Raw genomic sequence first — 17389 nt, 5'->3', positions numbered from 1 at the left:
CTATATGAGTGGAAAGATGAATAATATGGTGAAGCTTGATTAAAGAGCAGATCAAACTCAAAGTACATATATACAGTTTACAGGAAAATGAGCTTTGAAAAAAATATTTTCATGTGTTGAAGATACACTGCTGAACTGTTAACAAGTAATAAAGAAATAACAAAAGAAATAACCTGTTTCTTGTACATAAAGGAATATCATTCATGTGGGTAGGTCAATGCTCTAGACTTGATCCTTATCTAAGAGTTATCTGTGTGGAGACATTCTCATCCTGAATCATGAACAGCCAGAGTAGGCATGGAAAGACTCTTCCAGAAGAGTCTGGGTAGAGAATAGTCTCCTCTGAGGTGATGGAAAGTGACATAAGGGACACCTGACTTGGTCCTAAGGGACAGTGAACAGAGCAATTGTTTGAAGGGCTCTGGTCACCAGGTTACACAATGGTGTATCTGGGTCTGGACACCAGGGGGTGTACAGGGCACATCTCTGTGGGTTAAGCAGTCAGAGCTGGGACCTGCCACCTGGCTCTGCTCTGCCAACAGTTCAGGACTCAGATCTGTGACCTCCCCTTCCCCTGGCCCCACAAAGCTCCTCCCTTGCCAGCCCCCAGGCATTCTCACCAACCACAGGGGACCTGACCCATATCCAGGGAGGGGTCAGAGAGCTGGGAGTCTCATTTACATGAACTGGTCCTACCACACTAATAGGATGAAAAGGGGGAAGAGTGTGATTAGGGGAGGCTTTGCTCACTGTGAGGCAGAATCAGTGATAACCTCCACCAAAGCCTGGTGCCCTCTCTTTATCACCCTCCTACTCACTGCACAGGTGACTGGATGCAGGGCAGGGGGAGTAAACTTGGAAGGACACGAGGGTCCTACTTCCTCCACTTCTCTTTGAAACTCAGTGTCACCCTCTCTGTGTCTCTCCCACTTACAGGCTCCTGGGCCCAGTCTGTGCTGACTCAGCCACCCTCCATATCTGGAGTCCAGGGTCAGGTCCAGTTCACCATCTCCTGCAGTGGAAGCAGCTCCAACATTGACAGTAATTATGTGATCTGGTACCAACAGTTCCCAGACACAGCTCCCAAACTCATAATCTATTATGATAATAGCAGATTCACAGGTGTCCCCGTTCCACTCTCTGGCTCCAAGTCTGGCAGCTCAGGAAACCTGACCAACTATTGGCTCCAGGCCAAGGATGAGGCTGACTCTTTTAACATGGGACAACAGTCTTTATAATCACACAGTACCTCAGGCCCGTGGAGAAGTGAGGAAAAAAAATAACTCAATGGTGATGGGATTTTCTTGTGCAGACCCTATCTTCTGCCAGAAAATTCACTTCCCTTTTTGTCTGGCCTAAAACAGAGGTCTGAAACCCACCACAGTGAACTTTATTTTAATTTTAGACTATTGTCCTTGTCATCTCAATTCTGTCCCTGAACTCTGTGTTTGTAGGCACACATTTTCTTTTTCATGCAGACTTAGCAGAAATTCCTAGATGCTGGTGCATCAAGGACCTTGGATAGAGTCCTTGAGGACTGTGTTCATCAGTGAAGGCTGCCATAAGGTAGTATCAGGACTCAGTTTCCAACTGTGTCTGACTCAGGATAGTCAACACTTCCCATGTTACAAATACACAGTGCTTATTTACTAAACACTTTCTTGGAAGTCTTGGTCCTAAGTGTTCAGGACAGATTGAAGGAAAGACAAAGAGGTCCCCATGCTTAGACAGCTGATAGTGTCTGGAGGAAGAGAGAGGATGCACCAGAGAAACATTATGTCTTAAGCTGGTTTCCCACATGGGGACAAAATGTCTCTGTAATCCCAGGAAAGAACCCCACCTAAAACACCCTCTAGATGAGAAAGACCAGCCATCCCTGACTCACTGCTCAGTAACTTCAGCTTTCAGAATAGCTAGACCAGATCACTCCAGCATCTTCCTTAGCACTGTCATGGTGACCCGTGGGGAGTGGGGGAAGTGTCTGATTGGTTTGGCTAAGGCAGTGATTGTCCAGCTGGAACTGGGATCAGTCCCTGAATAACCATATACTTGGGGATTTGGGGTCCAAGTAGGAGAGGAAAGTGATGAAAGCTTCACCAAATAGGTCCCCATAAACAGCATCATCTTCTTCTACCCTCTTTGTTATTCAAGTTGGGACATGGACGGTGGACTCTGGGATCTGGGAGTGGGGACACAAGACAGGTGGTTTCCATCTCATAAAACCATAGCTCAATGGCCTGGCCATACTGATGTCTATACACCTGATCAATTCCAAGCCAAACACACTGAGTCACAGGCACAAGATGCTCATTTCAAATTCAGGCAGTCCCTTGAGAGGCAGAAAGCAGAAAAATATATTCCTCACACAGTGGTGTCTCCTTTCAAGAGGTAGGAATAAGGGAAAGGAGCTTCTAGGAACCTCAATGGTGGCCACTTCCCCACCACCCCATATCTGTGTCCCATTCTTTCACCTGTCACTCTTGGATAGGAATAGACTCAGGGGTTAGCATAAGAACTACTACTTTTGTCCACAGACTCCATACAGGGCTCCTCCTGCTCCCAGGTTCCCTAGGTCACCTCTGTGTCATTGTTGACAGTCCACTTCAGAGTGTCCTGGTGACAGGAATGAGATCTCAGTCTGTCTGAGTCCAATTCCACCGTGACTCTGGCTCTCTAGGACACAACTATTAAGAGTCACAGCAGAACTCTCCTGGTTTTCCCCCACTGTGGATGCTCTGGTCAGTGTCCTTCTGCAATGTTTTTTTTCTCTATCAACGAATGCCACCTTATGTCTTCATACCTAGGGTCTTTTCTTAACTCTACTCACCCACTTATGTTCTCCTCTCCTTTCCACCAACCAGTTCACGACACCCAACAGTTGCTTCCATTACCACAGTAAAGTGTGTAGTAGATTTCAGGAAAAACATAGGGTCAGCAAAGAAAAATTACTTCCTAGAAATCTTCCAGGACCAAAGAAAAGTCATTGGGTAAGAGAATAGCCTGGGCCATTTCAATGAATAACTTCCAAAAGTATAAGATTTCAATCTTTTTTAAAGTTGCACACATGGCTCTCATATAAATAGTGTAGGAATATGTGTGACAAAACGTATTCAGCTCCTGTATTACTGAGGATATCAGTAAAATGTTAGAGTATTTTAAATAATATCTTAAAACATAGTACTTACATGCCACCAAGACAGCCAGAGAAAGATATTTGCTGTGTTGGAGATAAGCTGGTTCATATTTCAAAGGATATTAAAGTAGGAGTTATAAATTTATCTTGCCCTCTGACAAAAAATCACTTATATGATTTTATTAATGTGAAGTGACTAAAGAATGTCATCTAGATGTTAGGTTGCCCCATCCTACTGCCCATCTGATCTCCCCTAATAAGGATCTATTCTCCCTCTGCCCATGCACCCCACAGAGTACCCTGCTTCCCTTTAATATATGGCTCCATTCTGTCTTCCTTTCCTGGAGTCTCCATAGATCACATTGTACCACCAAAAAAGCCATTGATCTGACCAACCAAAGTCCATCTTCCTGGGCTCCTCATGTTCTTCCCTGCCAGAGTCTCTTGTTTCTCAATGCTCATCCCCTTGTACCGGGGGTCCTCTTACCCTGGGTTGTGTTATTCATCACCATCTTCCTCTCTTCATAATCACTTTACAGACTCTCTACAACATCACCTAAACCCAAGGAATCTTTGAGTCATGCCCTTGGTTCTCCTGTTTTCTGTGATTCCCTTTTCCCTGTGACCCCGCAGCCTCCATCTATCTCCCATGACCCAGCAGCAGGCTCTAGCCTCCCTCTCTTCAGGGGTGAAGGTGGGGAAGAGAGACTCCCTTAGAGATCCCCCTTCATGTTTCTTCTTCAGGTGTAGCTCCATGAGGCAGGGATGTGGACTATTGTCTCAGCCTGGTCTTCCATGGCCAACAACCACACAAAGTAGCAGACATGGGCCCAATAAATAGTTGCTATTGCAGACATGCCCTTTACCAAAAAGCCACATGGCCATGGGCCAGGATGGGACCTGAATAAGATTAGAGTTGGCTGACAGCAACTTTCTCTGCCCTAAGCCAGAACGCTGGAGGGTAACCACCAGGGAGAAAGCCCCCATGGGAAGAGGGGATATGGGCAGCCTTACCCTATGTGTGACAGTCAAGAAAGCCAAGTAAATCTCTGTTTACTATGGTGGGAAGAAAACAGAAAACACAATTTATAGTTAAACCATTTGCATCTTCAAAGAGAAAGCAGACAGAGAAAACTCAGTATCCAAATATATTTGTAAGAACCAATTTCACCTAATAATGAACAACAATGCCTGTTTAATGATTTTCTTTCAAAAATTGTCTTAACAAGGATTATAAACAAAGAGATATTTCAAAATATAAATGCTTGTAAATACAAAATTCAAGTTAAGTAGAGGTTTTCTTTCAGTTAAATTCATGAATTTTTTTTTTCTTAACTAATGACCCTAGATTTTCACTAATCAATTGAAGTACATTGGTGCATTTAAAATCTCAAAGTAACACAACTACATTACCACACTCACACATGGAGCTGAGCATACTGATAGGTTGTTCTTTTTCACCTAAACAACTCACCAAACTAAACGAATTCATCGAGAGTCTAATAAGTATAATTCCAGAATTCTCCTTTTTAAATTATTATTATTATTTTTTTAATTTTTAAGTAATCTCTACACCCAATATGGGACTTGGGCCCACAATGCCAAGATCATGAATCACATACTCCATCAACTGGGTCAGCCAGGTAGCCTCAGACTGAGTGTTTGAAACAACAGAAAATTTTTCTCTCACAGTTCTGGAGGCCAGACATCTGAAATGAGGGGCAGATTCCTTCTGAATGCTGTGGGGAAAGGGGCTGTTCCAGGTTTCTCTCCTTGACTCGTGTGACCATTTTCGTGTTCATGTTGTTTTCCCTCTATACACTATCTCTCTGTGTTAAAATTTTCCTTATTTTACAAAAGACTTTATTTTTATATTCTAACTATATAAAAAAAAGTCTGCTAGTTTTATTTTAGTAAATGAGACCATGTTTTTGTTTTTGATTTCTTTTTCTTCCTTTTTTTCCTTCTGTAATGAAGTCTTTTTTTTTTTTTTTCAAAATCATGATAGATAGTGGCTATATGTTCAGAAACAAGCATACATTGGTCTAATTTTTAATCAGCCTCTGCAGCTCTCATTCTTAAGTATGGACTACATTTTCCTCAAACCAACTCTGTGGTATGTGGATCCTCACAGCCACCACATCTCAGTCTCCTGGGAAAAGACCAGCTCAGAGGATTCAAAGTTTTAAGTACAATGCTTCAAAAACATAATTTGCCCCAGCTGCCTGTAGACCAGTGTTTTCTTCTTGCAGAAGCCATTCCTAGGAGTGAGTCACAGTGTTAAAAACTATGCAGATAATTGTAGTGCTCAAGTATAAGGAGAAATTGATATACAAAGAAGATTCACTCAATCCAACCCACTAAGGATGCTTACTTGGACTCTTCCTATACCTTCTCAATGCCAGAGAGAGGCAACCTCTCCTCTCAGTGCTGTGGAAGGTCCACAGGAAAGAGGAGCCATGGTCATCTCGGGGTCACACAAGAGGAAAGAATGTGGCATCCTGAAGAGAAGGGGCTATGTGTCCATGGGGATCCTTCACTGCTTTGGACGTGACAGTAATCAAAGAGGAGTTTGTATAGAGACACCACTTCAGAGCTGTGGACAGACTCACACTGAAGACACTGAGTAGAGCATATGCTCTCTCCTAAGGTTAAAGGAGGCCATGTAAAGGGACACTTGTCTTCCCTCTAATGCAAGGAATAGTGAACAGAGAGCAGCGGGGAGGCAGGTGGTGTCTCTGATGGGCTCTGTTTACCATTTCACACAATGGCATATCTGGGATAAGACTCGAAGTTATGCTCAGAATCCATTTCTTCTTCTTTTTTTATGCAGAAGACTTTTAAAATTTCATTTCATTTCTTTTCAGTGTTCCAGAATTCATTGTTTATGCACCACACCCAGTGCTCAATGCAATACGTGTCCTCCATGATACCTATCACCAGGCTCACCCAATACCCTATCCCTTTCTCTCCAAAATCCTGAGTTTGTTTCTCAGAGTCCACTGTCTCTCATGGTTTGTCTTCCCCTCTGATTTCCCCCAAATTGATTCTCCTCTCCATCTCCCAATGTCCTCCATGTTATTCCTTATGCTCCACAAGTAAGTGAAACCATATGATAACTGACTCTTTTGCTTGACTTATTTCACTAATCATAATCTCTTCCATCCATGTTGATGACAAAAAAAATCCTTTCTGATGGAAGCATAATACTCCATTGTATATATGGACCATATCTTTATCCATCCATCCATTGAAGGGCATCTTAGTTCTTTCCAGTTTGGTGACTGTGACCATTGCTGCTATGAGCATTGGGGTACAGATGACCCTTCTTTTCACCACATCTGTATCTTTGGGGTAAATACCCAGTAGTGCAATTGCAGGGTCATAGGGAAGCTCTATTTTTAATTTCTAAAGGAATCTCCACACTATTTTCCAAAGTGGCTGCACCAACTTGCATTCCCACCAACAATGTAAGAGGGTTCCTCTTTCTCCATATCCTCTCCAAAACCCGTTGTTTACAGTCTTGTTAATTTTGGCCATTCTAACTGGTGTAAGGTGGTATCTCAATGTGGTTTTGATTTGAAACTCCCTGATGGCTAGTGATGATGAACATTTTTCATGTGTCTGTTACCCACTTTTATGTCTTCACTGGAGAAGTGTCTGCTCATGTCCTCTGCCCATTTTTTAAATATGATTATCAGTTTTTTGGGTGTTGAGTTAGAGAAGTTCTTTATAGATCTTAGATATCAGCCCTTTCTCTGTACTGTCATTTGCTAATACTTCTCCCATTCCATGGGTTGCCTCTTTGTTTTGTTGACTGTTTCCTTTGCTCTGTAGAAGCTTTTGGTCTTGAAGAAGTCCCAAAAGTTCATTTTCGCTTTTGTTTCCTTTGCCTTTGGAGACATATCTTGAAAGAAGTCGCTGTGGCTGATGTTGAAGAGGTTACTGGCTATGTTCTTCTCTAGGATTTTGATATATTCCTGCCTCACGTTGAGGTCTTTTATCCATTTTGAGTTTATCTTTGTGTATGGTGTAAGAGAATGGTCAAGTTTCATTCTTCTGCATATAACTGTCCAATTTTCCCAGCACCATTTATTGAAGAGACTGTCTTTTTTCCACTGGATATTTTTTCCTGCTTTGTCGAAGATTGTTTGAGCATAGAGTCGAGAGTCCATATCTGGGCTCTCTACTCTTCCTATTTTTTTAAATTTATTTTTATTTTTTTAAGATTTTATTTATTTATTTGACAGAGAGATAAAGTCAGAGAGCACAAGCAGAGGGAACGGCAGAGTAAAGTGAGAAGTAGGCTCTACACTGAGTAGGGAGTGAGATATTGGGCTTGATCCCAGGACCCTGGGATAATGACTTGAGCCGAAGGCAGATGCTTAACCATCTGAGCCACACAGGCACCCCTCAGGACCCATTTCTAAGGGTTGAGGGTTTATCTGAGCAGGAACCTGCCACCTGGCACTACTTTGGGAATGCTCAGGACTCACAGGTGGGACTTCACCCCAAACAGATGCTCCTGTGCCCACCCTGCCCACCCCCTGATATCCTCAGGCAGAGGGACCTGAGCTAGGGTCCTTGAGGGGTGAGAAAGTTGGAGTCTCATTTGCATAGATGGGCCCTCCCTCTCTTAGAATCTGAGGAGGGGATTTAAGAGATTAGGGAAGGCTCTGCTTAGCTGTGGAAGCACAGAGGGTAGGACTGGTGAGGACCTTCAACATGGTTTGGTGCCCTTTTCTTTTCACCCTTCTCACTCAGTGCACAGGTGACTGGTTGCAGGGACAGGGGAAGGGGTCCTGAGGGGACATGAGGGGACCTGCTTCCTCTTCTTACCCCTAGACCCCAGCATCACCCTCTCTGTGGTTCTCCCACTTGCAGGGTCCCGGGCCCAGTCTATGCTGACTCAGCCAACCTCCATGTCTGGGGCCCTGGGCCAGAGAGTCAGCATCTCCTGCACTGGAAGTAGCTCCAGCATCGGAGGTGGTTATGGTGTAAATTGGTACCAACAACTCCCAGGAATGACCCCTAAACTTCTTGTCTATCATGATGGTAGGAGACCTTCTGGGGTCCCAGATCAATTCTCTGTTACCAAGTCTGGGAGTTCAGCCTTCCTGACTATCACTGAGCTCCAGGCTGAGAATGAAGCTGATTATTACTGCCAGTCATTTGACAGTAACCTCCGAATGACACAGTGCTCCAGGCCTGTGGGGAAGTGAGATAAAAATCTACTTCCCTCAGCAATGGAGCCCCCATCACTGTCTCCTCTCCTTAGACAACTCAGCAGCTTCCTTGTTTGTCTGGTATAAAATGGGGTCTGAGACCCTCTTTAAGGAGCTTTGTCTACAGAGTCTTTCCCCATGTCTTAAATTTGACTCCCCAAACCTGTACATAGGAGCAAGAGATTAAGTGATTTTTCTCAAATTGAGCAGAAATTCCTGGGTGCAAGTAACAGGCTACACTTGGGACAGAGTCCATGACAGATCATAGAAGAAGCAAGGACACAGAATCCAGCAGTGTCTGAGTCAGGACTCATGAGGTGTGTCCATTATGTGTCTTGGTACCAACAGCTCCCAATAATGGGCCTCAAAATCATCATATATAATGATGGCTAGACCCTCTGGGGACAATTATCCATTCTTTGATTCCATATATGACAGCTTTGGCACGCAGACCATCAATGGGCTGAGGTCTGAGTTTGCTTCTGACTGACCCTCTTGTGACAGCATGCCAGGGCTCATCCAAGTCCCAGGCTTGTAGAAATTGGGATCTGAACCCCTTTCTCATCTGCTGGGAGGGAGGTCCCCAGCACTCCTCAGGCATAGCCTGTGGCTTCTGTTTCTGCTGTTCCTGCTACTACCATGGGTTCAGGTCCATGCAGGGTCACTGTCTGGGAGTGAGGATTCCTCCTTCCCTTCCCTCTCCAAAGTCACTCACAGCAGCCCCATCCCAGAAAAATGATGTCAAAGGACACAGAAATGTCTTCTTCCCCATCATGTTGGGACCCACTGTCTCTTTGCAGTAGTTCATGGACTGGAAGTGACAGTTCCATAGTGCTCATCTCATACCTGGAGTCTGCAGAATCAGGTGTCCCCATCCTTGATCATTTATCTATTTCTAGAAGTCTCCAGTGTTGTGTCATCTTCTCTTTAGGCCTCATTAGCAATTCCTATTCTTTTTGCTCATTGGGAATTTTCTCCTGCAACTTTTTTTTAAGATTTTATTTATTTATTTGACAGACAGAGATCACAAGTTGGCAGAGAGGCAGGCAGAAAGAGAGGAGGAAGCACACTCCCTGCTGAGTAGAGAGCCTGATGCAGGGCTGGATCCCAGGACCCTGGGACCATGACCTGAGCTGAAGGCAGAAACTTTAACCCACTAAGCCACCCAGGTGCCCCCATCTCCTGCAACTTCTGCACCAGCACTGGGATATCTAAGGCCACTTCATCCATTTAGATCTTTCGGAATGAATATCTGTTTATTTCTAACAATGATAAGATCTAACCAGTGATTTTTCTTGGTAAGTTCCATTGTCTAACACTTGCAAAATGGTGTGGAGTAATAATGGATGTAAGGTCACATTTGCTTGTTCTTGATCTTGTGTAAATGTCCTCCCTTCTTACCCCATTATCCAATTTCCTGGCTGTGGAACTGACTTGTATGTGTATGAGATAGAGTATGTTACCATATTATAAATAGATTTGGTCTGATTACATTTTATGTGGTTTTTATTTTATTATTTTATGTGGTATTTATTTACTTCCAATTTGGCAGGAAGGTATTTGAAGATCTATTGGGATAATGTAATTTTCATCAAGTGATCTATTAATATGATGTCTTATATTAAAATGTTTATTAATTTGGAAGCAGCTTGTATTCTTGGAATAAATCACATATGGTCATGGTGTATCAGTATATTAATGTGATATTGCAGTCTCTATACTAATAATTTATTTAGAATATTTGCTTCACTATTTCATTATATCTGTCTTCAATTTTCCTTTTACTGTAATTAATTTACCAGGTATGCATAGATATAGCACATTCATTAATTTGTGAATGTGGAACCAACCTTGAAGCCCAGGAATAAACCCCACTTGGTCATGTGAATAAAGCTTTTATTTACTGTTGGATCTATTGGTTAGTATCTTCGTGAGAATTTTTGCAACCAGATTCATCAAGAATATTGTTTGAAAGTTTTCCTTTTTGATGGTGTCATTTTCTGATGTTTGGATCAAGGTAACACTGTCCTCACAGAACAAGTTTGAAACTTTTCTTCCCATTTCTATTTTTGAAACAGGTTCAAATGAATATGTGTGGTGATGAGCACTGGGTATTATACACAACTAATGAATTGTTGAACACTCATCAAAAACTAATGATGTACTATATGTTGGATAATTGAACATAATAATAAAAAATAAATAGATAAAGGACCCAAACTGGGGGGGGGGTATAGATATTAGAATAGGTATTAGTTATTCTCTTTAAATGTTTGGTAGAGTTTTCTTGGAAAGACATTTGTCCCTGGACTCTTGTTTGTTGGAAGGTTGTTGATTACTGTTTCAATTTCCTTGCTGATTATGGATCCGTTCAGGTTTTCTGTTTCTTCCTGTTTAAGTTTTCACAGTTTATGTTTTCAGGAATGCATCTATTTCTTCTAGATTGTTTAATTTTTTGAAATATGGTTGTTCATAATATATTGTTAAAATTGTATTTCCTTAGTTTTAGTCATAATCTCTCCTCTTTCATTCATGATTTTATTTGAGTCTTCTCTCTTTTATTTTTGATAAGTCTGGCTAGCAGTTTATTGATCTTACTATTCTTTCTAAGCACCAGCCTCTAGATTCATTGATCTTTTCTACAGTTCTTCTTATTTTTGTTTTATTCAGTTCTGGTATAATTACTATTTCTCCTCCCCTGCTTGGTTTAGGCTTTATTTGTTGTTCTTTCTATAGCTCCTGTAGGTGTAAAGTTGGATTATGTATTTGATATATATATTTTTTCTAATTATTTGAGAGAGATTTGTTCTGCTATATACTTCTCTCTTAGGCCATCTTTGCTGTACCCCAAATGTTTAAATAGATGTGTTTTCATTTTCATTAGTTTCCATGATTTTTTAAAAATTTTCTTTGATTTCCTCATTGATCCCTTCATTCTTTAGTAGGGAGCTCTTTAACCTCTAAGTGTTTGTGTTCCTTCGAAATTTCCTCTTGTGAATGAGTTGAATTTTCAAAGTATTGTGGTCTGAAAATATGCAGGGAATAGTCCCAGTCTTTTAGTAACCATTGAGACCTGATTTTTGACATTATGGAGAATGAGAATATTCTGCAGAATGTTCCATGTTCTCTTGAGAAGAATGTGGATTCTGTTGCTCTACAGTGGAATGCTCTGTATATATCTGTGATGTTCATCTGGTCCAATGTGTCAATCAGAGCCCTTATTTTCTTGTTGATCTGCTTATAAGATTTGAACATTGCTGTGAATGGGGTGTGGAAGTCACCCCTTATTATTGTATTATTATGATTTTTTTCTTGCTTTGGTTATTAACTGGATTATATAATTGGCTCCTCCCAAGTTAGGAGCTTAAATATTTATAAATTTTTAGATCTTTTTGTTGGGTGGAAACTTTAAGTATGATATAGTGTCCCTTTTCATCTCTTACTACAGTTTTTGATTTAAAATCTAATTTGTCTGTTATGAAGTTTCTACCCCAGTCTTCTTTTGATGTCCCTAAGCTTGATAAATGGTTCTCTATCCTCTCATGTTCAATCTCAAGGTGACTTTAGGTCTAAAATGAAATTCTTGTAGACAGCAGATGGACGAGTCATCTTTTTTTTACTCAATCTGATACTCTGTGTGTTTTGATTGGAGCATCACCCCTTTTACATTCAGAGTACCTATTGAAATATATGAATTTAGTACCATTGTATTACCTCTAAAGTCCCTGTTCTGTAGATTGCCTCTGTTTCTTTCTGTTCTATGCTACTTTTGGTCTCGTTCATCACTTATTGGATCCCCTCATTAATATTTCTTACAAGGATGGTTTAATGGTCACATATTCTTTCAATTTCTGTCTGTACTGGAAACTCTTTATCTCTCCTTCTATTCTAAATGACAGCCTTGCTGGATAAAGTATTCTTGGCTGCATGTTTTTCTCATTTAGTACCCTGAATATATCATGTTAGCCCCTTCTGGCCTGCCAGGTCTCTGTGGAGAGGTCTTCTGCCATTCTAATCTTTTTATCCCTATAGGTTAAGAACCTCTTATCTTGAGAAGCTTTCAGGATTTTATCTTTATCTCTGAAATTTTCATGTTTCATTATAATATGTTAGGGTGTGTTTTTTCTTCTAATTTTGAGAGGGGTCCTCTCTACCTCTTTACTTGAATGCCTGTTTCCTTCCCCAGGTTAAGGAATTTCCTAACTGTGAGTTCCTCAAATATATCTTCTGGCCTTCTCTCTCTTCTCCCTTGGGGACACCAATAATTCTAATATTACTTTGTTTTATCATATAGGTGATTTCTCAAAGCCTCCCCTCATGGCCCATTAGCTGTTTTGTTTTGTTTTGTTTTCTTTTGTTTTCTGTTTTCCTCAGCTTCTGTTCTTTTTATCAACCTCTCTTCTATGTCACTTACTCTCTCTGCTGACTTATTTATCCTAGCTGTTGGAGCACCCAATGAAGAATACATCTCAGAGCATTTTTAATTTCAGCCTGACTAGATTTCATTTATGCACTAAAAGATTCTCTAGTGTCATTTATTTTTTTTTTCCAAACCCAGCTATTAACTTTACAATTGTTATCCTGAATTCCAGCTATGATATTTTTCTTATATCCTTATTGATTAGATCTGTGGCAGAGATTATTACCTCTGGTTCTTACTTTTGTTGTGAGTTCCTCCTTCTAGTCATTTTGCATGCAGAATAATGGATGAACAAGTGAACAAAATAAAAAATGAAAATGAAGACCTATGTAAAATACACACTGGACACATTCAAATATGTCAGAAACAAATAAATTAAAAGGGAGGGGGGGCTATAAAGAGAGAATATAATCTCCCAGTCAGACATAACAGTGTGATCCACTTGGTCCTGTGTGTATTTTTTGTCTGTTTCTTAGAAGGCACTAAATCTCAAAATTGTGAAGAATCAAAACTTTTATATATACTGAATTAAAAGTGGATACAGTAAAAAGAAGACAAAAATGAAGAATATATTTATAAAATGCAAACCATAAAAGTTTAAAAAAAGCCTTAAAAGCAAAATGTTGATGAAAATTAAAAAAAAAAAAAGTTGAAAAGGAAAAAAAGAAAAGGAAAATTTTAAACTTGAAGATAAATGAATCATGAGAAAACAAACAAAACAAAACAAAACAAACAAACAAACAAAAATTCTTGAATTTAGTATATTATTTTTCCATACCTCTGAAGTTTTGCAGTCATGTGGTCTTTAAACTTAGTGTTCACCTGTTCTTCAAGCTGGTCTTCGAAGGGGAGAATCAGCACAGGATGGGGACTCCTGTGCTGATTCTCAGGTGTCTTTGCCTTGGCAAAGTTACACTACATCTTGCCAGGGAGCTGGGATTAGTGTGAGTTGCTACTGGTTGCTCTATGTGGCTTTTGTTCCCTGCAGGCCTTCTGTGCCTCTATAGAGGATGAAAACAAAAACGGCTGTGTCCTGATCTTGAGCCCCTTAGGCATGAGACCATGGCCCCCTCTCTTCAGCAAACCTTCAGAGACAAGCTATCTTCACTTTTGTATGTGCCAAATTTCAGATTCCTGTTGTGTCCTTGCACTGATCCTCCTAATGGAAGGAAGAGGGCTACTGTTCCCTGTCCTTTGCAGTAATCCCACACTGCAAGCAGTTGACTGGTTGTGTATGCTGCCCCTTCAAGGGGAAGGCAGAGGACCACTTCTTTTCTGTCGTTTGCAGGGCCCACAAAAGAGTTGTCACCAGATCATGCAGGTTAATGGTGAACCAAGCCGAGAGTCCCCTCCCAGTCTTGTTGACCCTCACCAGTTTCCCCATTCCAGTGCATGGAAACTCAAGCAACTCAGGCACCCCTCTTCATTTTGTGACCCTGGGGATTATGAGACCATACTGTCTCACCTATAATTCTTCCCCAAATCACCACCTGATGATGGGTCTTCTCTCACTGGAGCAGATTTCTAAAGGTTCAGATATTGCACTCTGGGTCTCTATCACTTTCTGGTACCTGGCATAAAGAGGACGCCCCCTCCACATGCAGCCAGTTATCTTCTCCTATCTAAACTCAAATTCATTTCTCCATACCTCCTACCTTGCAGAAAGTGGTCACATTTCTATTTGTATAATTCTAGCAATTCTTTTCTTACTTCTCAGGTTGAATCTGTAGGTGTTCAGAATGATTTGATAATTATGTATCTTAATTCAGGGGACCAGATTAAATGAGTTCCCCTACTCTTCCACTATCTTGCCTCCATCCATGGGGACTCTTGATGTAACTGACAAAGGATAAGATGCATATTTTGAGATATGACATTATGCTCCAGATTCTTGTTCCTAAGAATTCTCTGGATAAAAGATCCAGCACAGAAATTTTTTCTTCCTATGGTACCTAAAGTCCTGGGCTGTGGTGTTTGTTCCCCTCCCCCCCCAAAAAATCAGCACTATCTTATTCTCTCTCCCTGCTAGACACCATGGATATGGGGGACTATGAGTCTGACTGGGATGTGGGGTCAGAAAGTAGTGGGTGTTTGCTTGGTCCCTGAGACCTTAAGATACTGCAGCTATAGGTCTTGTGTCTGCAGAAAAAGAAAAAAAAATGACAGATTTCTTGTCACTCAACAAGATCTGAACTCCTGATTCAGTGAATTTTTTAGAGGTTTCACTCAAATGAGTCCTTGCAGCCTAAATTGATCCTGTTCCACCAAAAAAAAAAAAAAAAAAAAAAAAGATATAATTACTTCTAAACCAGAATGCTTGACCGTGGAGGTTTATAAAGAGAATTATCATAGAGAAATACCTCAAGGTGTTTAAATGCATATGAGTGACAGGGGATCACTTAGTCTCAATTTTGGTCACAGAAACACACACACACGCACACACACACACACACACACACACACACACACCTCTATTCTATCTCTGAATAACTAACATCGTGGGTTCAATTTTCTGAGTTTTCTGTCCCTATAGAAGTCAGGGTCAACATGTGTTCACCCAGCATTCCTTAGTGTTGCAATCTCTAGAAGGCAGAATTTTCATCAGCGGAAAAACTGGTGACATTTAATGTGACTGGGGTCCTGTCACTGGGGCAACTAGAATGTACCCTGAATAACTGTTCTCCTGGGACAAGGCTGATGCTCAGGAATCCCAGGTTGAGTCTGCTGGCCCTGTGGGCAGCTCAGCTCCCCCACCACCTCTGGGTTCCAGTAAGTGCCTGAGGATGATTAGTGCATTGATTTTTTTTTTACTACAGCAACCTCAGTGCTGCTCCCCAGACCTCAAGACCTATGCAGACAAGGGACACACACAGCTATCACTCCCTCAGTAATTCCAACAATAGCTCCAGCCAGGCCGCACTCTGATGGAAAGTCATCTCTTCCAACCTAGGGCCACAGGGCATGTCATCTCAGGGACAGCATCCCTCATCTCCACCACTTCACCACTCAAATGTAGGACCTTTGACAGAAATTTGTTATCTAGTTGGCCTTAGAGAGTAGGGATTCATTCCTCTTGTCATGGGTTGATGAATGAATAACTGTTCCATTCTGAACATGCTGGACACAATTTGGAGGGTCTATAAGTGTGCCCAACACTCTGTATGGTCTGACCCCAAATCCCTTTGTTCAAAAGCTCTGTGACTGGCAATTTTGTCAGTAGTATAATTCTGAGTTCATAGGAACAGTCCACTCAAAGGGTTTCACTGGGCACTGTGTTGACCTTTCCTACATGGGAGATCAGACTTCCAGTGTAAACAAGTGGTTTTAGAAAAGTTATATAAATCCCTTCTCTACTCACAGAGGGGATTCCTGTTCCACTGTTTTCTGTTCATGTTTTTAACCACAATTTCCACCCATATTCTCTCAGTAGTAAGCATATATCTGGGGAAAGGACACTACTGATTGTACCTGCATTTTCACAATGAATATTACTGAAAGGATTTTTGTATAAATAACAAACATTCATTTTAAGTACATGGTTGGCTAAGTAGTGACTAAAATATAAACTCTCATTAGATCCCTGTCAGAGCAACTGTAGCTGTCACTCCTCTTTCCCCAGAACTTTTAACAGGTTTGTCCTTTGTGCTCTGAGATCAGCACCACACACAGCCTCACAGGGCAGGCCTCCTGGAGACCTGTGTCTGTTTTGGGAGAACAGATCCTAGGAGGAATCACTGCCCGCAGTATATAAAGAACTATTGTTTTAAGCAGGTAGAAAGAGAAAGGAAGGGCAAAGACTTTCAGTGTGTAACACTTCAAGAAATGCACATGAGAGCTTCTAACTACAACCAGGGGTGAAGACCTCCCCATCTCCTCAGTGCTGCGGGAACCTTAGAGGAAGGTGATACTAGAGACCAGGGAGATGGCACATAGGAGAAAAGTCCCCGAATCCTGCAAAAAAAAAAAAAATGATGCAAGTGTCCATTGGGGCCATTATCAAGTGCTTTGGACTTTATCCTGATAAAAGAGAAATTTGTATGAGAGATACAATGTCAGTCCTGACACACCACCTCAAACAAGGGATGCATGGATAAATTCAGCCTGGGGGATACTTAGTATAGCATACAGTGAGCTCTGAAGTAATGGGTGGCAGAATAAAGGGATACATGGCATTGCCCTAACACAGGGAAGAATGGAGGGCAGTGGTTAGGCAGGAGATGTGTCTGATGAGTTCTGGTCACCATGTCTGGATGCTAGGGAGAACTCATGGCTTATTTCTGAGTGTCAATGGTGCCCAGAGCTCATGCCTGCTCACTCTCAACTTCTTTAGGCAGAGCAATCTAACCCAGGGCCAATGAGGGGTCAGAGAGCTGGGGTCTCATTTGCATGGAAAGGACCTCCCTCCCTCACAGGATGAAGAGGGGATTTGAGAGACTAATGGAGGCTCTGCTCCGCGGAATGGTGATGACCTCCACCATGGCATAGACCCTTCTCCTCCTCAGCCTCCTCACTCAGTGCACAGGTACCTTCATGCAGGGACAGTGAAAGGAAGCTTGAGAGGACAAATTTGCCTGGCTTGTTCCTCTTTTATCAAAATCCCAGCATCACCCT

This window comes from Enhydra lutris, unplaced genomic scaffold (assembly GCF_002288905.1).
Source record: "Enhydra lutris kenyoni isolate GAN:26980312 unplaced genomic scaffold, ASM228890v2 scaffoldscaffold73, whole genome shotgun sequence".
Lineage (NCBI taxonomy): Eukaryota > Metazoa > Chordata > Mammalia > Carnivora > Mustelidae > Enhydra > Enhydra lutris.
This window is presented reverse-complemented; position numbering follows the sequence as displayed.